Source organism: Phyllobates terribilis, unplaced genomic scaffold (assembly GCF_046119375.1).
Source record: "Phyllobates terribilis strain yellow unplaced genomic scaffold, ASM4611937v1 Scaffold_4__5_contigs__length_816908805, whole genome shotgun sequence".
Lineage (NCBI taxonomy): Eukaryota > Metazoa > Chordata > Amphibia > Anura > Dendrobatidae > Phyllobates > Phyllobates terribilis.
In genome coordinates, this window is record NW_027362764.1 from 372,839,815 (window position 1) to 372,865,768 (window position 25,954).

Genomic DNA, 25,954 nt, shown 5'->3' on the forward strand with positions numbered 1-25,954 from the left:
GGAACGACAAAACCCTTAAATTTAATATAATCGGCCCCACATATCCCAACATTCAATATAATGGACCCTACATAGATTTAGCTATAATATAAAAAGCCCTACAAAACCCTCCATTTAATACAATGGGCCCCACAAAGCCCTGCAATTATTATAATGGACCCTGCATAGCCCTCCATTTAATATAATGAGCCTCACATGGCATTTCATATAACACAAATAGCCTTCCCTTTGTCATTGCAGTGCCACCGGAGAACACCCTTTCCCATTGGCGTGCCACTGGAGCACACCCTTTCCCGTTGGCGTGCCACCAGAGTACACCCTTTCCCATTGGAGTGCCACTGGAGCACACCCTTTCTTGTTGGATTGCCACCGGAGCACACCCTTTCCAGTTGACGTGCAACTGGAGCACACCCTTTCCCGATGACGTGCCTCCGGAGCACATCTTTTCCCATTTTTTCACCTATATATGACTATATGGACCCCTGATGTTGAATGGAAGGCTATGTGGGGCCCATTATATTAAATGAAAGGGTATATGGGGCTGTTATATTAAATTTAGTGCCATGTGGAGCCCTTTATATTAAATGTAGAGCTATGTGGTACCCATTAAATTATGTGGAGGGCTATATGTGACCCCTTATATTAAATGGAGGGCTATGTGGGTCCCGTGATATTATATGGATAGCTATGTGGGGCCCATGATATTAAATAGAGGGCTATGTTGGACTCACTACATTAAATGTGGGGCCCAATACATTAAATTGAGAGCTATGTGGGGCAAATTATATTAAATGAAGGGTTTTGTTGGGCCCATATTATATGTAAAGCTATGTGGTGCCCATTATAATAAATAGAAATAAATAAATAGAAAGCTACAGTTGTGTTTAATAGTTTACATACCCCGGCAGAATTTTTGCTTTCTTGGCCTTGTTTCAGAGAATATGAATGATAACAAAAAAACTTTTTCTCCACTCATGGTTATTGGTTGGGTGAAGCCATTTATTGTCAAACTACTGTGTTTTCGGTTGTCATTAAGATTTAAAAAGAGAAAACACAGTAGTTTGACAATAAATGGCTTCACCCAACCAATAACCATGAGTGGGCAAAAAGTTTTTTTGTTATCATTCATATTCTCGGAAACAAGGCCAAAGAAGGAAAAATTCTGCCGGGGTATGTAAACTTTTGAGCACAACTGTATACAGGTGCAGTAACCATACAAGAATAGCTAACATATTTACCAAACAAATTAAAGTACATTGTGCATGTCAACAATCAAACTGTCCATAAAGTATTAGCCATATATGGTCCCCACTAGAGAGATTGATGAACCAAAAGTAGTGGTACAGGAAGAGTACTTACTAGTGAGTGCCAAATAGTAGTGCCAGCCCCAATGTGCGTTTTGGCGTGTGCCTTCTTCCGGGGGTGTGGCATCATAAGCAGTGTGTGTCCCATAAATAAACATAAGGTACCAATAGCAGCAACCATAAAATAAAGAGTATTTATGAGGAACGAGTCAGCGCTAAGGATAGGACAGACCTGTGCCGACGTCAATGCAAGAACGCCGCCTCCCTAGTGTATCAGAATAGGCGTGCAACCCAACACCACGCCCACTGAGGTCACATGAACGGAGAAAGTAAGAGTAAACGTGCAGTCAAAAGCCACGCACACGGAGGGTCACATGAACGGAAAGACAAGACTAAATGAGTGTGAAGCCTAAAGCCACGCCCACTAAAAGTCACATGAGCGGAGGAGCAGTTGCTCAGAGGCACGCCCCCCATAATCGCAAATAGTGATGTAGGGGGAGAACGGGAGGAAGGCACACGCATAGATGGAAAGTCACAATTAGGTATACGAAAACCTGTCACAAAAGGTCAAAATAGAGAACAGCTCAGAGAGAGGTAAACCCAGACATGTAGCACAACAGGGTACTAATTAGTAATAACTTTTACCAGACATGGAGAATATATAGTATTAACTTTTACCAAACATGGAGAATATATAGATATATAGGTAGGACAGAAGAGGTTTAAAGCCTGGACATAAAAATATGTATGTCCAGTGACGACCTGTATGGTAAAGAATCAACAAAAAAGGTTTTATGCAATCTTAACTTATACAATTTATACTATCTTAAGATATAGGTCAGGGAGAACCAGATAAGAAAGAAACAAAAAAGGGAAGGAAATCCCAAGTTGGAGATTGGGCACCCCCCGGGGCATCAAGGACATGAATTCAACACAGGTGGCAACATGGTACCAATGATGCCAGTGATATGAGCCATGCCCTGATGTCATGGAGGTAACCCCAATAAGGATAAAGAAGGAAAATGCCCCAGAAAGAGAAAAAGACATTGTAGCAAATACCCGGATCCAAAAGCTATTAAGGGTATGGATAAAGCTGAAAGAGATACAGAAAAATGGACCTGCAGGTCATTTAAAATGAAGTTGGACAAGTCAATAACATTGGTTATATGCATATAATAAGAACATAGTATATATCCACATGAAACAAATTGATGTCCAGATGTAGTAGATATAGGCTGTTAAAGCCTAATTGTCCACATCTTGTCTAGTGGTGCCTTCTCATCCTATTCTCTTATTTCTCCTCTTCAAAATGATGCCAGGAGGCATCCACATCCTCTTCAATATGGATAGAAGCAAGGGCCAACATCAAGGTACGGTAAGTATATACTAAAAGATGATAAATGGGACATTATTAGGATTGTAGCAACAAACACAATTAAAAATAATTTTAGTTTAAAACATTATAAAAACATGATGCCAAAAATACGTCTGGAGGGGAAAAAGGGGAGGGAGATTAGAGAAATGGAGTAAAAGTCAAGGCCTCATTAAGGCCATGGGGATGTAACGTTTTCAAAGTCCAGATCCATCTTGATTCTTTTTGGGCCAGGAGTCGGCTGGTATTGGCACCACGCAGGTTCAAATATATGTGGTCTATCCCCTTAACCCGAAGGATCACAAGCGTGATGGAGCTTAAAATGTTTAGGTATTGTCTTTAATAGATCTAAATTGTCTTCTGTAGCAGCTGCCATGATGTCCTGGACAAGTTCTCTCGCTCAAATTTTGAGCATCCTAGTTGTCATGCCTATATATATTAAGGAGCAGGGACACGAAGCATGATATATTACGTTACGTGTTGTACAGGTATTAGGGTATGTTATATCAAACTCCTTTCCAGTCGAAGAGAGAAACTTCTTAGCCTTTTCAATATTAAGGCAAGTTATACAGGAGCCACATGGAGTGTAGCCCCAATTCCTCTTCTTATCGGTTGGTTTTATATCCGTAATCCGTGACTGATTAGTCGGTGTATAATAGCTCCGAACCAAATGGTCCTGTAAATTTAAAGATCTACGTGCAGTGATAGATGGATTTGCAGGGAGTTATTGTTTAAGGGTGCGATCAGCCAATAGGATGAGCCAATGTTTTTTAAAAATGTCATACATCCTCTGCCATTGAGAATGGTATTGAGTCACCATTCTCACAGGATTGGCTTGCACCGATTGTCTCTTAGGACAGATTAATTGTTGACGAGCAGCATTTTTCGCTCGATTGTAGGTGTACTTAATGCTTCTCTTACTGTACCCTCTATCCAGAAACCTCCCTTTCATTTCCTCTGCTCTCATTTCTAAGTCTTCAATGATAGAACAAATCTGTCTGATTCTAAGAAACTGACTAATTGGAACTGATCTAACCACACGTCTTGGATGTGAAGAAGAGGCGTGCAAGACAGCATTGACGGCTGTCTCTTTCCGATAGACATCAGACTGTAAAATGACAGATTCACCCCTTTTAATAGTCACATCCAAGAAATCAATCTTTTGATAATTGAATTTATACGTCAGTCTGATATTAAGTTCATTAGAATTCAGTTCTTGAAAAAAACTGAGTAGTTCTACAGATGTACCTCGCCAGATCAAAAATACATCATCAATGTACCGGGTCCAAAAAATGACCCGGTCCATTGATGATCATCAATGTGATGAGAAGAGCTCCCTCTCCCACAGCCCCAGGAACAAGTTAGCATAAGAGGGCACACAGGCTGCCCCCATTGCTGTTCACTGGAGCTGCAGGAAGAAGGACCCATTGAAGACAAAAAAGTTTTTGGTGAGTACAAACTCCAACAGTGTTAGAATGAAGTCTCTCTCATCAAAGGTAAATTGAGACATGGAATGGAAATGGGCAACGGCTCTCAGTCCATCACCATGGCGGATACTCGTATTTAATGACTACACATCACAAGTAACAAGAAGCATATCCTTGTCAATGTGAGTGGAGTCAATTTTTTGTAGATCAGATGTATCACGTAGATAGGAGGGAATTGTTTCCACCAAAGGTTTAAGAAATAATCCACATACTTACTGATCTCTGTGTGAGTCCTCCAATACCAGCAATTATGGGTCTACCCAGAGGGGTCTTCATATCTTTATGGACCTTCCGTAACAAGTACAGCGTTGAAACAGATGGATCCTTCACCAATAATGTGTCATACAATTCCCTGGTGATAATGCCTCTCTCTATCCCAGCTAAAAGGATTTTGTTGAGTTGATCCTTGAAAGATAATAAGGGATTGAACGTCAGTTTTTTGTAACACTGATGGTCTTTAAGCATTTTATTTGCCTCTGCCTCATACATTTTAGTTGGCCACACCACAACGTTGCCACTCGTGTCAGCTGGTTTGAATATAACGTCTTTTATTGCTTTAAGACGTTTCAAACCGATGTGTTCAGACATTCTAAGGTTATCATTGTGTATATTGATAGGTATGCTATATAAATCCTCAGAAACCAGCTGAACAAAGATGTCAACGTTGGGACATAGTGACAATGGTGGAAAATTTTTTGATTTTGGTCGTATGGATATTGGAACCTTACCTAAAGAAGGTATATTGTGTTCAGCCGCCAATCCCTCCAAAACTCTCAAAGTCTCCTGTTCCTCTGGCATTGGAAAATGCTTCTGTATATCTTCATTATGAAACAATTTTTTGAAAAGTAGAGTTCTGGCAAAAATGTATACGTCAAAGCTGTTAACTGATCAAGTCGCAGGATGGAGGTAGCATATAACAGGATGGGGGCGCACATAGCCCTCAATTTACTAAAATAGGTCCCACATAGCCAAACATTCAATATAATAGGCCCCTCATAGCTTTTCATATAATATAAAGAGATCTTCAAAACCCTCCATTTAATACAGTGGGCCCCATGTAGCCCTGCAAGTAATATAATGGGTCCCACAAAGAACTCCATTTAATATAATATGACCTTTATAGCTTTCTACTTATTATAATGGGCACCACATAGCTTTACATATAACATGGGCCCCACAAAACCCTTCATTTAATATAATGTGCACCACATAGCTCTCAATTTATTATATGGACCCCATATAGCCCTCCATTTAATATAATGGGCCCCATATAGCCCTCCATTTAATATACTGAATCCAACATAGCCCTCCGTTTAATATAAGGGGTCACATATAGCCCTCTACATAATATAATGGGTACCACATAGCTCTCCATTTAATATAAAGGGCCCCGCATGACACTAAATTTAATATAACGGCCCCATATACCCTTTCATCTATAATATAACCGGGGATGCGTGTCTCTGTCTGAAGCCTTTATAGACTGCGCATGCGCGACGCGCAGTCTGGCTCCAGAAAGAAGTAGGCATCCATCCGTTACAGGTAAGAGGAGTGTATGGCGCTGGAGTTCGCGGTATGCGTAGACACTGAGCGCATACCACGATCTCCGGCGCCATACTTACATACTTACCTGACCGGGAGGAGCGATTCCGCGGCGTCTCTCTTTGCCGGAGACCGGGGGCGGAGTGAAGGCATCGGATCGGCACATGCGCATAGTGCTATCCGGCGCCATTTTACGTCTTCAGCAAAATGGCACCGGACAGTGTGGTGCTCCGGCGCCGCACTCCTTCCCCGGCATCCGACAGAACAGGACACCGCAGCGCTGTAGCACAGGGAAGAAAGGTGAGTATAAAGTGTTTATTTTTTTGTATGTGTGTACAGCATGAAAGGCATGAGGGGGCCACACATACCAGGATTGTGGGATGAGGGGACCATGCATACCAGGATTGGGGGGTGAGGGGACCATGCATACCAGGATAGGGATCTGGGGGGACCATGCATACCAGGATGAGGGGACCATGCATACCAGGATTGAGGGGGTGACGGGACCATGCATACCAGGATTGAGGGGTGAGGGGACCATGCATACCAGGATAGGGATCTGGGGGGACCATGCATACCAGGATGAGGGGTACCATGTATACCAGGATTGGGGGGTGAGGGGACCATGCATACCAGGATTGGGGGGTGAGGGGACCATGCATACCAGGATTGGGGGGTGAGGGGACCATGCATACCAGGATTGGGGGGTGAGGGGACCATGCATACCAGGATTAGGGGATGATGGGGTGCCATGCATACCAGGATTGGGGGGTGACGGGACCATGCATATCAATATTGGGGGGGTGAGGGGACCATGCATATCAGGATTGGGGGGTGAGGGGACCATGCATATCAGGATTGGGGGATGAGGGGACCATGCATACCAGGAGGAGGGGTACCATGCATACCAGGATTGGGGGGTGAGGGGACCATGCATACCAGTATTGGGGGGTGAGGGGACCATGCATACCAGGATTGGGGGGTGAGGGTACCATGCATACCAGGATTGGGGGGAGAGTGGTGCCATGCATATCAGGATTGGGGGGGTGAGGGGTGCCATGCATACCAGAATAGGGATAAGGGGTGCCATGCATACCAGGATGAGGGATGGGGTGCCATGCATACAAGGATGAGGGGTACCATACATACCAGGATAGGGATGAGAGGTACCATGTACACCAGGATGGGGATGTGGAGTGCCATGTATACCAGGATTGGGGATGAGGAGAGCCATGCATACCAGGGTTGGGGATGAGAGAGCCATGCATACCAGGGTTGGGGATGAGGGGTGCAATGCATACCAGGATTGGGGATGAGGGGTGCCATGCATATCAGGATTGGGGATGAGGGGTGCCATGCATACCAGGATTGGGGATGAGGGGTGCCATGCATACCAGGATTGGGGATGAGGGGTGCCATGCATACCAGGATTGGGGATGAGGGAGCCATGCATACCAGGACCAGGATTGGGGATGAGGGAGCCATGCATACCAGGATTGGGGATGAGGGGTGCCATGCATACCCGGATTGGGGATGAGGGGTGCCATGCATACCGGAATTGGGGATTAGGGGTGCCATGCATACCGGGATTGGGGATGAGGGGTGCCATGCATACCGGGATTGGGGATGAGGGGTGCCATGCATACTGGGATTGGGGATGAGGGGTGCCATGCATACCGGGATTGGGGATGAGGGGTGCCATGCATACCGGGATTGGGGATGAAGGAGCCATGCATACCGGGATTGGGGATGAGGGGGGCCATTCATACCGGGATTGGGGATGAGGGGGGACATGCATACTGGGATTGGGGATGAGGGGTGCCATGCATACCGGGATTGGGGATGAGGGGTGCTATGCATACCGGGATTGGGGATGAGGGGTGCCATGCATACCAGGATTGGGGATGAGGGGTGCCATGCATACCAGGATGAGGAACACCATACATACCAGGATAGGGATGAGGGATGGGGTACCATACATACCAGGATAGGATGAGGAGTACCACACATACCTGGATAGGGATGAGGAGTATCACACACACCAGGATTGGGATGAGGGGGCCACGCATACCAGGATTGGGGGGTGAGGGGTGCCATGCATACCAGGATTGGGGGTGAAGGGTGCCATGCATACCAGGATTGGGGGTGAGGGGTGCCATGCATACCAGGATTGGAGGTGAGGGGTGCCATGCATACCAGGTTAGGGGTGAGGGGTGCCATGCATACCAGGATAGGGGTGAGGGGTGCCATGCATACCAGGATAGGGGTGAGGGGTGCCATGCATACCAGGACAGGATGGGGGCAGCACAAATACCAGGAGGGGGGTAGCACATACCAGCATGGGAGACTATATACCAATAAAAATGCTTGCCACACAGGCGTAGAACGGGTTCAATAGCTAGTTTAATATAATGGGCCTCACATAGCCCTCCAATTAATGTAATGGATACCACATAGCCCTCAAATTAATATAATGGATCTGACATACCCCTTCAATTAATGTAATGGGCATCACATAGCTTTACAAATAAAATAATGGGCCAAATATAACCCTCCATTTAATGTTATGAGCCCCACATGGATTTTCTTATAATATATTGGAACCCACATAGCCCTCCATTCAATATAAGGGGTCCCATATAGCCCTCCATTTATTATAATGTGCCCTACCTACATAGCCTTCCATTTAATATAATGTGACCCACACAACCCTTCATTTAATACAATGGGCCCCATGTAGCCCTGTAATTAATATAATGGGTCCCACAAAAATCTCCATCTATAATATAACTATCTCTTTTCTCTGTGTGCCCGCTAGTAAGGAGAATGAATATTCAGTGCTCCTCACTCCCATGGGCGTCGGGAGCAGTGAATATTAATTTTCTTTAGCAACAGGCACACGCAGGAGTTGCAGCAGCCATCTTCTGCCTCCTGTGTCAGCTCCTGCGCCGCTTCCCCCACAGTGTTTGTGTGTATGTATGTATGTATATACACTGCTCAAAAAATAAAGGGAACACTTAAACAACAGAATATAAATCCAACTAAATCAAACTTCTGTGAAATCAAACTGTCCACTTAGGAAGCAGCACTGATTGACAATCAATTTCACATGCTGTTGTGCAAATGGAATAGACAATAGATGGAAATTATTGGCAATTATCAAGACACCCTCAATAAAGTAGTGGTTCTGCAGGTGGGGACCACAGACCACATCTCAGTACCAATGCTTTCTGGCTGATGTTTTGGTCACTTTTGAATGTTGGTTGTGCTTTCACACTCGTGGAAGCATGAGACGGACTCTACAACCCACAGAAGTTGCTCAGGTAGTGCAGCTCATCCAGGATGGCACATCAATGCGAGCTGTGGCAAGAAATTTTGAGGTCTGTCAGCGTAGTGTCCAGAGGCTGGAGGCGCTACCAGGAGAGCGATCTGCTGCCTGCAACATCCTTCAGCATGACCGGTTTGGCAGTGGGTCAGTAATGGTGTGGGGTGGCATTTCTTTGGAGGGCCGCACAGCCCTGCACGTGCTCGCCAGAGGTAGCCTGACTGCCATTAGGTACTGAGATGAGATCCTCAGACCCCTTGAGAGACCATATGCTGGTGCGGTTGGCCCTGGGTTCCTCCTAATGCAGGACAATGCCAGACCTCATGTGGCTGGAGTGTGCCAGCAGTTCCTGCAAGATGAAGGCATTGAAGCTATGGACTGGCCCGCCCGTTCCCCAGACCTGAATCCGATTGAGCACATCTAGGACATCATGTCTCGCTCCATCCACCAACGTCACATTGCACCACAGACTGTCCAGGAGTTGGCGGATGCTTTAGTCCAGGTCTGGGAGGAGATCTCACAGGAGACCATCCACAACTTCATCAGGAGCATGCCCAGGCAAAAAGTGTGAAACAACAGAAAATATATCTTACATTATAGGCTCTTCAAAGTAGCCACCTTTTGCTTTAATGACTGCTTTGCACACTCTTGGCATTCTCTTGATGAGCTTCAAGAGGTAGTCACCGGAAATGGTTTTCACTTCACAGGTGTGCCCTGTAAGGTTTAATAAGTGGGATTTCTTGCCTTATAAATGGGGTTGGGACCATCAGTTGTGTTGTGCAGAAGTCAGGTGGATACACAGCTCATAGTCTCACTGAATAGACTGTTAGAATTTGTATTATGGCAAGAAAAAAGCAGCTAAGTAAAGAAAAACTAAGAGTGGCCATCATTACTTTAAGAAATGAAGGTCAGTCAGTCTGAAAAATTGGGCAAACTTTGAAAGTGTCCCCAAGTGCAGTTGCAAAAACCATCAAGCGCTACAAAGCAACTGGCTCACATGAGGACCGCCCCAAGAAAGGAAGACCAAGATTCACCTCTGCTTCTGAGGATAAGTCTATCCGAGTCACCAGCCTCAGAAATCGCAGGTTAACAGCAACTCAGATTAGAGACCAGGTCAATGCCACACAGAGTTCTAGCAGCAGACACATCTCTACAACAACTGTTAAGAGGAGACTTTGTGCAGCAGGCCTTCATGGTAACATAGCTGCTAGGAAACCACTGCTAAGGACAGGCAACAAGCAGAAGAGACTTGTTTGGCCTAAAGAACACAAGGAATGGACATTAGACCAGTGGAAATCTGTTCTTTGGTCTGATGAGTCCAAATTTGAGATCTTTGGTTCCAACCACCATGTCTTTGTGGGATGCAGAAAAGGTGAGCGGATGGACTCTACATGCCTGGTTCCCACCGTGAAGCATGGAGGAGGAGGTGTGATGGTGTGGGGGTGCTTTGCTGGTGACACTGTTGGGGATTTATTCAAGATTGAAGGCATACTGAACCAGCATGGCTACCACAGCATCTTGCAGCGGCATGCTAATCCATCCGGTTTGCGTTTAGTTGGACCATCATTTATTTTTCAACAGGACAATGACCCCAAACACACCTCCAGAATGTGTAAGGGCTATTTGACCAAGAAGGAGAGTGATGGGGTGTTACGCCAGATGACCGAGCCTCCACAGTCACCAGACCTGAACCCAATCGAGACGGTTTGGGGTGAGCTTGACAGCAGAGTGAAGGCAAAAGGGTCAACAAGTGCTAAGCATCTCTGGGAACTCCTTCAAGATTGTTGGAAGACCATTTCCGGTGACTACCTCTTGAAGCTCATCAAGAGAATGCCAAGAGTGTGCAAAGCAGTCATCAAAGCAAAAGGTGGCTACTTTGAAGAACCTAGAATATAAGACATGTTTTCAGTTGTTTCACACTTTTTTGTTAACTATATAATTCTACATGTGTTAATTCATAGTTTTGAAGCCTTCAGTGTGAATGTACATTTTTCATAGTCATGAAAATACAGAAAAATCGATAAATGAGAAGGTGTGTCCAAACTTTTGGTCTGTACTGTATATACATTCAGGAGACCTTGCTTATAAAAAGGGTGCGAAGCTTAGAGCTTCATTTAGGCCCCGCGGAGTCCAGAGTAAGAATGCATCTGGCCTCTTTATGGGCCAGAAGTTTTGCGGCATTGCCTCCCCGGGAGCCAAGATGTAACACATCTATTCCATGCACCTTCAATGTCCTTGGGTCCAAATTATGTACGGCCCGGACGTGGCGTAGTAATGTGTTGAGATCCCGGGATCATCCGCCGTCTATCAGGCCGCAGCCACAAGTGGCATGATAGACGACATTGGTGGTACCACACGAGATGTAATTCGTAATACAAGAGAGCCGTCAGATGATGCAAAGGATGCACTTCGGAAGAAATTGGCGCAGGCAAGACAGTGGCCACAGGGAAAGCAAACCACCGTGGGTTCGAAATGAGTTTGATGGAGATGGAACATAGTTGGTGGACACCAAGAGATCTCCCAAGTTTTTGGCCCGCCGAGCCTTCATCAGTGAGGGATTACCAAGGTGGCTTCGCAGGGAGGGCTCCATGCCAAGCATACCCCAATGTTTAGTCAAAATCGTCCGAATAGAGTCCCTTTCGTGATTGAAGGTAGAAATATAGCGGGTACCTTCTTGTTCTTTCACCGCCTCCCCCGAACAGGCTGGGTATAATAACTGGTTACAGGGAGTTCCCCGTGCCATCCGATAGCCACGGTCGATGCTCCTGTTACTATATCCACGATTCCTAAAACGATCAGCCAGATCTGCGGCTTGTGTCTCAAATTTAGTCAGTGGAGCAAATCCGCCTCATCCTGTCCGACCGGGACTGCCCTAATCTTCGATGAATTATGTGCGGACTCAGTGTTTAAAAGCATTTACTGCCATAGGTTTGCGGTAGACGTCAGTCTGAATAGCGGAGTGGGCATCCACCTCCAGAGTGACGTCAAGAAAATCAATGCATTTAGCATGATGTGTATAAGTGAGTTTGATCCCAAGTGAGTTAGAAATGAGTCGCACCATAAAATTATCAAGCTCCTTCACCGTCCCCCGCCAAAAAAATAAAATGTCATCGATGTATCTCAGCAAAGACTCAACCTGGTCCACGCCCCGCGTGCCCTCATCACCAAAGAGGTCCCTCTCCCATGCCCCAAGGAAGAGGCTGGCGTACGAGGGCGCGCAGGCCGCCCTCATGGCTGTGCCTCGCTTTTGGAGATACACCATATCTTTAATTAAAAAATAATTATGTGAGAGGACGAGGTGAAGGAGCTCAAGGATAAATTCAAGCGATGGGCCGTCCAGGTCGGAGGTTCCGAGGAAGAGGCGGACCACTTCCAGGCCCAGATCATGGCTGATACAAGTGTACAGGCTCTCAACATTGGCCGTCACCATCAGAGTGCCGTCCTCCACAAGGACGCTATCAACCCGAGTAAGGACGTTCGTTGTGTCCTTTATATATGGTGGATAAACTCAACAAGGGGCCTGAGATGTCTGTCAATGTATTTGCATATCAATTCGCACAGGCCTCCCAAACCAGGCACAATCGGACGTCCCGGGGGGCTGACAGCGTCCTTGTGTATCTTGGGGAGGAGATAGAAGGTAGCCGTTTTTGGAAACTGCATTGTAAAAGCCTCCACTGTTTTCTTGTTGATAACTCCTTGTTCACAGGCATGAGCCAGGATCCCCTGGAGCACCGCGGAGAACGTTGCTGTTGGGTTAAAAGATAATTTAGTATAGATGTTGAGCCCCGTAATTGGCGAAGTGTCTCCTTTTCATATTTGGAACAGGGCCATACCACTATGTTCCCTCACTTGTCTGCCGGTTTAAAGAACACGTCTTGAAGAGACTGCAACTGTTGAATGGCTACATGTTGGAAGTGTGTCAAATTATCAAATCTCCGGCGTGTGGAGAGACGTCTAAGGTCCTCCGTGACCAATCGCACAAATATTTACACAGCCGGACTGAGGGACAAAGGTGGGAAACATGTGGATTTAGGGTACAAGCATTGTAATGACCCACCTGTTGAAAGAGTTCCCTGCTTCAAAAGGAAGTCCTCTAAATTTTGTAGGGCCTCTTCCTCCACAGCGCTCATAGGGTCTCCATCACCACGCAACCTTGAATGGAGTTTATGGAGAATCAGTTTGCGGGCAAACATGTGGAGGCTCTTGAGAGCAGTGAAAAAAAGAATGGCATTTGTTGGTGAAAATGATAGGCCTCTCCCAAGAACTTCCACCATAGTATACAGTATGTGTAGATAGGTTAATGATACGGAGCCCCCCCTGGGATACACCAACCTGGAATGGAGTCGTCTGTTTCCTTCTGTTGAGTCTAGTCTGGACCCTTTGTGGGGGGTAGGTGGGTTGTCTGGCATGAGAGCCTGATGGTTCCAGAGGGAAACGGTCATCTGTAGACGTCAATGACGCTGTTGATACCGAACGTGAGCGGGAATAGTTGCTGTTCCTAAAATGAGAGAGTGTGACGTCTCAGATGGAAGCCTCCATCTATAAACACTCGAGGTCTGTTTATCCCGTATATCACGTTGTAATTTTTGGTCTTACTTGAATAAATTTCTTTGACCCACTTTTGGGATTCAGCGTCAATGTCGTCATTTAGTTTCTTCAGATCGTCACTAGTTAAGTCTCTCTTGAGCTGGATCTGAAGCTGCTCAATTTCAGTTTCAATCTCTGAAAGGGATGCCTCATTCATCTTCTTTTTACTCACTCTTTTCTCCTTTGTCCTCATACTGCTTGAGTCGGCAGGTTTTCGTGATACACCAGTCCACTGGTAACTGGTGTATTTGCGACTCTTTTTGTATAATATACTGGACCTCCGTTTGACTCAATTTAATATAGTAGGTCCCACATAGCCCTACAATTAATGTATTGGGCACCACATAGCTTTACATATAATATAATGGATCTTACCTACCCCTCCATTTAATGTAATGGGCCCCACATAGATTTTCTAATAATATATTGGCAGCCACATAGCACTCCATTCAATATAAGGGGTCCCAATTAGCCCTCCATTTATTAAAATGTGCCCTACATAACATTCCATTTAATATAATTGTAACCGCAAAACCCTTCATTTAATATAACCGGCCCCACATAGCCCAACATTCAATATAATGGACCCCACATAGATCTACCTATAATATAAAGAGCCCTACAAAACCCTCTATTTAACACAATCGGCCCCACGTAGCCCTGTAATTATTATATTGGACCTCGCATAGCCCTCCATTTAATATAATGAGCGCCACATGGCACTCCATATAACAGGCCACACTTAGCCTTCCCTTTTCCATTGCAGTGCCCCCTTTCCCGTTGGCGTGCTATCGGAGCGCACCTTTTCCCATTGGCATGCCTCCATTCAATATAAAGGATCCCATATAGCCTTCCATTTATTAGAATACACCCTACATAGCCTTCCCTTTAATATAATCACACCCACAAAACCCTTTCTTTAATATAATATAATGGATCCCATACAGCCCTCCATTTAACATACTGCGTCCAACTTAGCCCTCCATTTAATATAAGGGGTCACATATAGCCCTCCACATAAATTAATGGGTACCACATAGCTCTCCATTTAATATAAAGGGCCCCACATGGCACTAAATTTAATATAATGACCCCATATACCCTCTAATTTAATATGATGGGCCCCACATAGCCCTCCATTTAATGTAATGGGTACCACATAGCCTTCAAATTAATACAATGGTTCCGACATAGCCCTTCAGTTAATGGAATGGGCACCACATAGCTTTACATATAAAATAATGGGCCAAATATAACGCTCCATTTAATGTTATGGGCCCCACATGGATTTTCTTAATTAATATAATGGGTCCCACAAAAAACTCTATTTAATATAATGTGATCTGCATAACATTCTATCTATAATATAACCGGCCGAGAGTCCGTCTGTCTGAAGCCTATAGACTGCGCGTCCTGGCTCCAGACAAAAGAACGCATGGAGCCGTTACAGGTAAGAGGAGTGTATGGCACCGGAGATCGCGGTATGCGTAGACACTGAACGCATACCGCAATCTCCGGCGCCATACTTACATACTTACCTGACCGGGAGGAGCGTTGCCGCGGCGCCTCTCTTCTGGCCAGAGACCGGGGGCGGAGTGAAGGCGTCGGAATCGCCGCATGCGCATAGCGCTATCTGGCGCTATTTTACTGAAGACATTGCATTGTGTCTTCAGCAAAATGACGCCGGACAGCGCGTTGCTCTGGCGCCGCATTCCTCCCCCGGCAGAACAGGACACAGCAGCGCTGGAGTACAGGGAAGAAAGGTCAGTATAAGTGTTTTTTGTTTGTATGTGTGCAGAGGAGTACCATGCATACCAGGATTGGGGGGTGAGGGGGCCACACATACCAGGATTGGGGGATGAGGGGTACCATGCATACCAGAATTGGGGGATGAGGGGGCCACACATACCAGGATTGGGGGATGAGGGGGCCACACATACCAGGATTGGGGGATGAGGGGGCCACACATACCAGGATTGGGGGATGAGGGGGCCACACATACCGGGATTGGGTGGATGAGGGGTACCATACATACCAGGATTGAGGGATGAGGGGGCCACACATACCGGGATTGGGGGATGAGGGGACCATGCATACCAGGATTGGGGGATGAGGGGACCATGCATACCAGGATAGGGGGTGAGGGGACCATGCATATCAGGACTGAGGGATGAGGAGGCCACGCATACCAGGATTGGGGGATGAGGGGTACCAAGCATACCAGGATTGGGGGTGAGGGGTACCATTCATACCAGGATTGGGGGATGAGGGGTACCATGCATTTCAGATTGGGGGATGAGGAGTGCCATGCATACCAGGATAGGAGATGGGGGGTGCCACGCATACCAGGATAGGGGATGGGGGGTGCCATGCATACGAGTATTGGGGGAAGAGGGGTGCCATGCATACCAGGATTGGGGGAAGAGGGGTGACATGCATGCCAGGATTGAGGGGAAAGGGGTACCATGCATACAAGGATTGAGGGGTGAGGGGTACCATGCATACCAGGATAGGGGAATGAGGGGTACCATGCATACCTGGATTGGGGGATGAGGGCTACCATGCATACCAGGATAGGGATCTGGGGGGGCCATGCATACCAAGATTCGGATAAGGGGCCATGCATACCAGGATAGGGATGAGGGGTACCATGTATACCAGGATAGGGATGAGGGGTACCATGCATACCAGGATGAGGGAGCTATGCATACCAGGATGAGGGGCGCCATACATGCCAGGATTGGGGATGACGGGTTCCATGCATGCAAGGACTGGGGATGAGGGGTGCCATGCATACCAGGATTGGAGGTGAGGCGTGCCATGCATACCAGGATAGGGATGAGGCGTGCCATGCATACCAGGATAGGGATGAGGCGTGCCATGCATACCAGGATTGGGGGATGAGGGGACCATGCATATCAGGATTGAGGGATGAGGAGGCCACGCATACCAGGATTGGGGGATGAGGGGTGCCATGCATACCAGGATTAGTGGTGAGAGGTGCCATGCATACCAGGATTGGGGGTGAGGGGTGCCATGCTTACCAGGATTGAGGGTGAGGGGTGCCATGCATACCAGGATTGAGGGTAAGGGGTGCCATGCGTGCCAGGATTGGGGGGTGAGGGGTGCCATGCAAACCAGGATAGGGATGAGGTGTACCATGCATACCAGGATAGGGATGAGGGCAGCACATAACAGGATGGGGGAACAGGATTGAGGAGCACAAATACCAGGATGGGGGCAGCACAAATACCAGGATGGGGGCAGCACAAATACCAGGATAGGAGACCATATATCAATAAAAATGCTCGCCACCCGGGCGTAGAACGGGCTCAATAGCTAGTTTATTATAATGGGACCTTCATAGCCCTCCATTTAATATAGTGGACCCCACATAACCCTCCATTTAAAATAATGGTCCCCACGTAGTCTTCCATTTATTATAATGAGCGCCACTTACCATTCATATAATATCACGGGACCTACATAGCCTTCCATTTAATATAAGGGGACACATATAGGCCTCCACGTAATATAATGGGCCCCACATGGCACTAAATTGTCAAATATACCCTATCATTTAATATACCGTATTTTTCAGACTATAAGATGCACTGGACCAAAAGACCTACCTAGGTTTTAGATGAGGAAAATAGAAAAAAAAATTGAAGCAAAAAATGTGGTCATGATGCGCTGTTAAAGGGGAGGGGGTCTCTGGCTGACACTTATAAGGGTAATGTCCCTCAATTCTGTTAATAATATCCCCCATCCTGGAATATATGGCCCCGCTCTTCCTATTATACGTGGTCCCCATCCCTATCCAGGTATGCATGGCAACGCTGATCCCCATCCTGGTATGCATGTCACTCCTCATCGTTGTATACATGGCATCCCTCTTCCTAGTATGCGTGGACCCTTCATCCCTCTTCCTGATATGCATGGCACCCCTCATCCTAAAATGTATGGTCCCCCTCATCCCTCTTCCTGGTATGAATGCCCCCTCGCCGATCCCCATCCTGGTATGCAAGGCACCCCTGATCCCCATCCTGGTATGCAAGGCACCCCTAATCCTGGTATGCATGGCACCCCTCATCCTTATCCTACAATGCATGGCCCCCCTCATCTCTATCCTGGTATGCAAGGCATCTCTCTTCCCTATCCTGGTATGCATGGCACCCCTCATCCCTCTTCCTGGTATGCATGGCCCCTTCATCCCTCTTCATGGTATGCATGGCACCCATCATCCCTCTTCCTTGTATGGATAGCACCCCTCATCCCTCTTCCTGGTATGCATGGCCCCTTTATCCCTCTTCATGGTATGCATAGCACCCCCTCATCCTGGTATGTATGCCCCCCCCATCCCTGTTCCTGGTATGCATGGTCCCTCCCCAATCCCCATCACGCTGCACACAAAAATAATAAACAATTAGGCTATGTGCCCACGATGCAGAAATGCTCAGGATTTTTTCCTGAGCGTTTCTGCATCTCCCTGGCAGAAAAAAACGCATGCGGATTGTATATGCGTTTTCCTTCCAGGGACATGTGGAAGTGAAGCGTTCTTCACATGCATTTCCGCATGCGGGTTGACAAGCGCTTTCCAAGCGATTTTAGCATCACTTGGAAAGTGCTTGTCAACTTGGTCACACTATATAAATCCATGCAAACAGCATGGATTTATATAGTGTGACCCGAGAGAATGTCAAAAAATAAAAAAATAAATCTATACTTACCCTCCGATGGCCCGCGCTGTCTCGCTTCACCGTCCAGGCTGTGGTAGACTGAAGGACCTGCCGACGTCAGCGTCGCGTGACCCGTCACATGACTATGACGTCAGCGCAGGTCCTTCAGTACATCGCGAACTGTCGGCATGCGAGGAGGAGAGCACCGCGGGCCGCCAAAAGGCAAGTATATATTTATTTTTTATTTTATTCTTTTTTTTACAGCTTTCTATGGTACCCAGGTCCGGAGGAGAGTCTCCTCTCCTCTAGACCTGGGTACCATCTGCATATTAGAACGCATGGAATGCGCATCTACATACGTATGTAGTGATGCGTAATCCATGCGGTCTAATGCAAGTCAATGGCGGCGAAAACGCAGCACTTCCGCAAAATAATTGGTAGTGCTGCGTTTTTTTCCGCAATGATAATCCGCAGCGGAAATTTCCGCAGAATGAGCACAGCACATGCAGATTATCATTGGGGAACATGGCAGGCCTTCTACCATGTGTTTAAGTGTTTCTGCAGCGTTTTTGCCGCTGCGGAAACGCTTAAAAAACGCATCGTGGGCACACAGCCTAATACTCACCTCCTCTCTCTACTACAGTGCTGTGTCCTGCTCTGCTGCCAGCACTGGTCTCACCATGCGAGCCATGCATGGCGTAACTTCCATGTGCCCTTACAAGGTGAGATCAGCTGCCGGAATAGTCACTGCTCCCCACGCCGGGATTGTGTGCGTGCGGAGCAGTGACTTCATACTCCTTAATAGCCAGCACACAGTGTAGCTGTGCAATGGCTCCTGTCGGGCAATCGCATGTGCCCGCTATCAAAGAGCATGAATATTCATCCCTCTCCACTCCCATGGGCGTGGAGAAGGGTGAGTAATCATGCTCTTGAATAGCAGGCACACACGATCACCTGGCAGCAGCAGAAGGCGCGCTGCATCTATACTGTGTGCCCACTAGTAAGGAGAATGAATATTCAGTGCTCCCATGCAGTGAATATTCATTTTCTTTAGCAGCAGGCACACACAGGAGCTTCAGCAAAAGGCTTCTGTCTCCTGTGCCCGCACCTCCGCCGCTCCCCCCACAGTGTGTATGTATGTATGTGTGTGTATGTATGCATGTATAAATAAATATATATATATATACAGTTATATTTGGGTACCCCTATTAATCTTAAGCTTAATGTTTTATAAAAATTGGTGTTTTTGCAACAGCTATTTCAGTTTGATATATGTAATAACTGTTGGACACAGTAATGTTTCTGCCTTGAAATGAGGTTTATTGTACTAACAGAAAATGTGCAATCTGCATTCAAACAAAATTTGACAGGTGCATAAGTATGGGCACCTCACCAGAAAAGTGACATTAATATTTAGTAGATCCTCCTTTTGCAAAAATAACAGCCTCTAGTCGCTTCCTGTAGCTTTTAATGATATCCTGGATGAAGGTATTTTTGACCATTCCTCTTTACAAAACAATTCCAGTTCAGTTAAGTTTGATGGTCGCCGAGCATGGACAGCCCTATTCAAATGATCCCACAGATGTTCAATGATATTCAGGTCTGGGGACTGGGATGGCCATTCCAGAACATTGTAATTGTTCCTCTACATGAATGCCTGAGTAGATTTGGAGCGGTGTCATTTTTACAACAAAATTTACAAAACCATTTTTTTAGGCACCACATCACATTTGAAGTGACTTTGAGGGGGCCTTTATGACAGAAAATATCCAAAAGTGACACCGTTCTAAAAACTGCATCCCTCAAGGTGCTCAAAACCACATTCAAGAAGTTTATTAACCCTTCAGGTGCTTCACAGGAATTTTTGGAATGTGGAAGAAAAAAATGAACATTTAACTTTTTTCACAAAAATGTTACTTTAGACCCAATTTTTTCTGTTTTTGCAGGGGTAACAGGAAAAAATGGACACCAAAATTTGTTGTGCATTTTCCCGAGCACGCAGATACCCCATACGTCGGGAAAAAACACGGCAGGGCTCAGAAGGGAAAGCGCGCCATTTGACTTTTTGAATGTAAAATTGGCTTAAATAATTAGCGGACTCCATGTTGCGTTTGGAGAGCCCCTGATGTGCTTAAATAGTGGAAACCCCCAAATGACACCATTTTGGAAACTAGGCCCCTCCGGGAACTTATCTAGATGTGTGGTGAGCACCTTGAACCCCCAGGTGCCTCACAGAAGTTTATAACATGGTGCTGTGAAAATAAAATTTTCACATTTTTCCCACAAAAATGTTTTCAGCCCCCAGTTTTGCATTTTCATAAGGGTAACAGGAGAAATTGCACCATGCAACTTGTTGTGCAATCTCTCCTGAGTAAGCAGGGTTCGGAAGGCAAGGAGCGCCATTTGACTTTTTGATTGTAAAATTTGCTTGAATAATTATTGGATGCCATGTTACGATTGGGGAGCCTCTGATGTGCCTTAACAGTGGAAACCCCCGACAAGTGACACCATTTTGGAAACTACCCCCCTCAGCGAACTTATCTAGATGTGTGGTGAGCATCCTGAACCCCCAAGTGCTTTACAGAAGTTGATAACATGGAGCCGTGAAAATAAAAAAATTCTAACTTTTTCCACAAAAATTATGTTTTAGTCCCTATTTATTTTTTCTTTTCACAAGGTTAAGAGGAGAAAATGGGCCCCAAAAACTATTGTGCAATTTCTCCTGAGTACGCCAATACCCCATATGTGGGGAAAATACAGTGTTTGGGTGCATGGCAGAGTTCAGAAGGGAAGGAGCACTGTGTGACTGTTTGAACGCAAAATTGGCTGGAATCGAGAGCGGACGCCATGTTGAGTTTGGAGAGCCCATGATGTGCCTAAATAGTGGAAACCCCCCACAAGTGATCCCATTTTGGAAACTACACCCCTCAAGGATTTTATCAAGGGATATTGTGAACATTTTGAACTCAGAGGTACGACACAGAATTTGATAACATTAGGTCATCATATTGAATAAGTTGTCATTAGTCTTGAGCGCAAGTGCTCGCTACTTGAGTTTGCATCGGGTACTCAGGCATGCACCATGTATCGCACGTGCTCAAGTGACATGCTCAAGTCCCCGCCCGGCATGTTTCACGGTTATTAGACACCCCAAAAAAAAAACATGAGGGGATCGCTCGTGCAGGGCAGGCAATCCCCGCAAGTTTTTTTTGGCCGCGAAACATATGGGGCGGAGACTCGAGCATGTCACTTGAGCACCCGCGATACTCAGTGCATAACCAAGCACCCGATGCAAACTCAAGTAGCGAGCACTTGCGCTCAACACTAGTCGCCATATCGTCATTTTTCTTTTTTTACTTTTAAAAAAATCCCAACCCTAGCCCCAACCCTAACCCTAACCCCAACCCTAACCCCAGCCCAGCCCTAACTCTAACCCAACCCTAACCCTAGCCCCAGCACAACCCTAACCCTAGAGTTTATTTTTTACGCCGATCCTCGTGCGGTATAATTGATTAGACGACTTTATTCTTCGGGTCGGTGCGATTACAGCGATAACAGATTCATATCGGGTTTTTATGATTGATAGCTGTCACACACTAAAAGACGCATTTTTTTGTAAAATCTAGTTTTTGCATCGCCATATTTTGAGAGCTATAATTTTTCCATATTTCGGCCCACAGAGTCATGTGACGGCTTGTTTTCTGCGGGATGAGTTGACAATTTTATTGGTGCCATTTTCAGGCACGTGCCATTTTTTGATTGCTTTCCATTCTGATTTATGGGAGGCAGAATAAACAAAAACCAACAATTCAGGAATTGGTTTTTTTTTGTTTTTTTATTCTGTTCCGCATGTTGTAAAATTGATAAGGTAGCTTTTTTCTTCGGGTCAGTACGTTTACAGCGGTACCACGTTTATATAGTTTTTTGATGTGTTGGCGCTTTTACACAATAAAAGCTATTTTATAGAAAAATAATTTTTTTGCATCGCTTTATTCTGAGAGCTTTAACTTTTTTATTTTTCGGTTGATGGAGCTGTATGGCAGCTTGTTTTTTGCGGGACAAGATGACATTTTCAGAGGTACCATATTTATTTATATTCGTTTTTTTGATCGTGTGTTATTCCATTTTTTGATTGGCGGTATGATAAAGCATTGTTTTTTGCTTCGTTTTTTTTTTTTTTACCATGTTCACTAAAGGGGTTAAGTAGTGGTACAGTTTTATAGGTCAGGTCATTCCGGACGCGGCGATACCAAATATGTGTACTTTTATTGTTTTGGATTTTTTTTCATAATATTTATTGATGGGTACATTATATTTTTATTTTTGGTGGATTATTTTTTTTTATTTTTTTTTTTTGATTTTTACAATTTTTTTTTTTAATTTTTTAATACTTTTTTTTTACTTTTATTCTTTGTCCCACTATGGGACTTTCATTTTTTTTTATTCTGATCACCTGTATAGCATAGGGATGGAGCACCATCCCTGTGCTATACAGGCTGTCAGCGCTGCAGATGCAGAAGATATTTTGGTCATGCACTGCGCATGACCAAAGTATCTTCCTGCTGTCTGGTGACCCAGATGTTGTCATGACGACCTCGGGTCGTCAAGGTAACATCCGGGAAGCCGCGGCAGATAGCATTGGACACCGGCAGGAGAGATGAGCATCGCGATCACCTCCCATTGCCACTGCAATGCTGTGATCGACTTCGATCGCAGCACTGCGGGGATTAATGTGCCGGGAACGGTGCGGTACCGCTCCCTCCACATAGCACTGGGTGTCAGCTGTGACAATCAGCTGACACCCGGCGGCAATCGCGCATGCACAGCTTGTGTGTGGGCGCGATCGTCATGAGGTACTATTCCCTACCTGGATCTAAAGTCCCAGGGCGCAGGTACGTATTAGTACATGTTGGGTTTTTAAAGAGTTGATAATAGGACCTATATAGCTCTCAATTTAATGTAATGGGCCCCACAAAGCCCTCCATTTAATATTGTGGGTCCCATACAGCCCTCCATTTAATATATTGCGTACAACATAACCCTCCATATAAGGGGTCACATACAGCCCTCCACATAATATAATGGGTACCACATAGCTCTCCATTTAATATAAAGGGCCCCACATGGCATTAAATTTAATATAACGCCTTTCAACGCAAAGCAGTGCGTCTTAATCATTGATTATAATCATTGATTAAGACGCACTGCTTTGCGTCGAAACACGTATGTTTTTAATTTCTGGACTGTGACTTACTGGATTTTATACCATTTGAAGCTATGAAATAAATGAAGAATGGATTTTTAATGGACTAATAGCGCTGGACTTATTCCTTTCTAAGTTCTGAAAACTTGCCGCACAGCAGGATCCGTGCGCTCCAGGAGGTGGTGAGCAGACATTAACTTTTTTGTATGTTTTTCAACTACCTCATATACTCTTTCATTTAATATGATGGGCCCCACATAGCTCTTCATTTAATGTAATGGGTACCACATAGCCCTCAAATTAATATAATGGATCTGACATAGCCCTTCAATTATTGGAATGGGCACCACATAGCTTTACATATAAAATAATGGGCCAAATATAACCCTCCATTTAATGTTATGGGCCCCACATGGATTTTCATATAATATATTGGGACCCACATAGCCCTCCTTTCAATAAGAGGTCCAATATAGCCCTCCATTTATTATAATGTGCCATACATAGCCTTCCATTTAATATAATGTGACCCAAAAAACCCTTCATTTAATACAATGGGCCCCACGTAGCCCTGAAATTAATATAATGGGTCCCACAAAAAACCCTATTTAATATAATGGGATCTGCATAGCATTCTATTTATTATGAGACCCACATAGCCCTCCATTTAATATAGTAGACCCCACATAGTCTTCCATTTAGTATAAGCCATTCATATAATATCATGGGGCCCACATAGTTTTCCATTTAATATAAGGGGACATATATAGGTCTCCAAGTAACATAATGAGCCCCACATAGCACTAAATTTAATACCGGCCAGTATACCCTATTATAAAATATACCGTATTTTTCAGACTATAAGATGCATTGGACCATGAGACACATCCAAGTTATAGAGGAGGAAAATAGAAAAAAAATTTAAGCAAAAAATGTGGTCATCATGCACTGTTAAGGGGGAGGGGGTCTGCTTCTGACACTGTTATAGGGGAAATGTACCCCAATTATGTTAATATCCCCCCATCCAGGTCTATATGGCCCCGCTCTTCCTATTATACGTAGTCCCCATCCTGGTATACGTGGCACCTCTGATCCCCATCCCGGCATGCATGGCACCCCTCATCCATGTATGCATGGCACCCCTCATCCCTCTTCCTGGTATGCGTGCCAACCCTCATCCTGGTATGTATGGTAACCCCCTCATCCTTCTTCCTGGTATGCATGGCCCCCATCATCCCTGTATGCATGGCACCCCTGATCCCTATCCTGGTATGCATGGCAACCCTGATCCCCATCCTGGTATGCAAGACATACCTCATCCTGGTATGCACGGCCCCCCTCATACCTATCCTGGTATGCAAGGCATCCCTCATCCCTATCCTGGTATGCAAGGCATCCCTCATCCTGGTATGCATGGCACCCCTCATCCTTGTATGCATGGCACCTCTCATATGCATAGCACCCCTCATCCCTGTATGCACAGCACCCCTCATCCCTAATCCTGGTATGTATGGCTCCCCTCATCCATCTTCCTGGTATGCATGGCTCCCTCCATCCCTCTTCCTGGTATGCATGCCCCCCCATCCTTCTTCCTGGTATGCATGCACCCCCCCCTAATCCCTATCAAACTGCACACAAAAAAATAAACAATTATACTCACCTCTCTCTCCTCCAGCATTGGGTCCTGCTCTACTGCCAAGCACTGGTCTCACCGTGCGAGACAGGCATGGCGTCACTTCCACGCGCGCCTCACAAGGTGAGATCAGCTGTCGGAATAGTCACTGCTCCACACGCTGGGACTGTGTGCGTGGAGAGCAGTGACTTCATACTCCTTAATAGCCAGCACACAGTGTAGCCGCAGCGTGGCTCCTGCTGCCGAGCGATCGCGTGTAACCGCTATCAAAGAGCACGTATATTCACCCCTTTCCACGCCCATGGGCGTGGAGAGGGGTGAATATTAATGCTCTTTAATAGCAGGCACACGCGATCACCTGGCAGCAGCAGGAGCTACGCTGCAGCTACACTGTGTGCCCGCTAGTAAGGGGAATGAATATTCAGTACTCCCCACTCCCATGGGCGTGGGGAGCAGTGAATATTCATTTTCTTTAGCAGCAGGCACACGCAGGAGCTGCAGCAGCGGCCCCTGCCTACTGTGCCCGCTACTCCGCCGCTCCCCCCGCAGTGTGTGTGTGTGTGTATATGTATATATATATACACACCACACAAACACACACACCACATTCGGACTATAAGACGCACCCTCCACTTTCCTCCAAATTTTTGGAGAAGAGTGTGCTTTATAGTCCGAAAAATACAGTTATGGGCCGCTCATAGCCCTCCATTCAATGTATTGAGCGCCACATAGCCCTCAATTTAATATAGTAGGTCCCACATAGCTCTTCATTTAATGTATTGGGTACCACATAGTTTTACTTATAATATAATGGATTCTACC

General features: G+C 45.8%; 1 long non-coding RNA gene across 2 annotated transcripts in view; it reads right to left on the reverse strand.

Moving 5' to 3' along the window:
- Positions 1-1,128: 1,128 nt before the first annotated feature.
- The window catches only part of LOC141265408 (uncharacterized), a 67,463-nt gene continuing 42,637 nt past the window's right edge, over positions 1,129-25,954 (reverse strand). Inside the window, exons 1-6 of one of the 2 annotated variants that reach the window (XR_012320091.1) lie at positions 13,627-15,283; positions 13,363-13,528; positions 13,088-13,182; positions 4,892-5,016; positions 4,380-4,568; positions 1,129-2,690 (exon numbers count right to left, since the gene is read on the reverse strand). This is a non-coding gene — a long non-coding RNA (uncharacterized lncRNA). Of the gene's footprint in view, positions 2,691-4,379; positions 4,569-4,891; positions 5,017-13,087; positions 13,183-13,362; positions 13,529-13,626; positions 15,284-25,954 lie in introns of those variants that run through there. The other variant, XR_012320090.1, reaches the window with a different exon arrangement.